Source organism: Paralichthys olivaceus, chromosome 21 (assembly GCF_024713975.1).
Source record: "Paralichthys olivaceus isolate ysfri-2021 chromosome 21, ASM2471397v2, whole genome shotgun sequence".
NCBI classification, from domain to species: domain Eukaryota; kingdom Metazoa; phylum Chordata; class Actinopteri; order Pleuronectiformes; family Paralichthyidae; genus Paralichthys; species Paralichthys olivaceus.
Window position 1 is genome coordinate 7,259,152 of NC_091113.1, and position 907 is coordinate 7,260,058.

Here is a 907-nt window from a genome sequence, read left to right on the forward strand (position 1 = left end):
AAAACAAGTGGTGGAGGCTTTCAAGCAGTAAATAATAATGACCTCAGACTACGTTGATGGGAACATAAACAATGAAAGACTCCACTCAACTCCGAGGCAACCACTTCCTGTAATTACATTTGACAAAAGCAAGAATCTCACTTTTTCAACCTTTTTTTGTTTTTGTTCATTTCTGCTACTTTCCGTTGTGTTAAAATGTTTTGGTGTGATGTCACCGAAAAGACAAAGAAAATCCTTCTTTCTAATAAAAGGGTGGTGAATTGAATTTTGTTTGTGACCATCACCTGTTGGGTTGTGCGATAAAACAATACCACTGTAGCAACACAAATGTTATAGATATATGATTCATGTTTAGGTTTTCTTATATTCCCCAAAAGAAAGTAGTTCCACTTGAACATTATGACAGGGAGTTCTGTGGATTCTCCTGAACATCATTTCTGGAGAGACTCTTTTTTTTCCTCCAGGATATCTCCAGATTTGTATAGTTTGGGGGCAAATAAAACTACAAAATACTTCTATGTTAACGGCTCCGTTGCATATTTATAATACTGCTCGACTGTTTATGTTGGATCAAATCACCATTAAATAATATGAATCAAAACCACAAATGTTCCCAAACACACCTTCTCCTGTGTTTGGTCCATGAGTAATATCAGTTGTATATAATGGTTGTCATTGTGGAACCGTTCGTGATACCAAGCCAAGTCTAGCATCGTTTTTGTTTCTTATTCAGAGTCACATTCCGTGCTCTCTGAGGATGGAGCCTCAACACAAATTTAATTAAGGGACCATTTCATAAATCAAACAGGCTGGACAAGTTGCTGTCACGCACTGGGTGTCACACAGATTACATAGGAGTCATTTCTCTGTGGGGAGGTGGTGGTTTATGCGTAACGACCTGACGTAC

General features: G+C 38.0%; 1 protein-coding gene across 21 annotated transcripts in view; it reads right to left on the reverse strand.

Moving 5' to 3' along the window:
• Positions 1–907, reverse strand: part of LOC109626875 (calcium-activated potassium channel subunit alpha-1a-like) — a 72,033-nt gene that overhangs the window by 69,455 nt on the left and 1,671 nt on the right. The gene's annotated exons all lie outside the window — the stretch shown is intronic.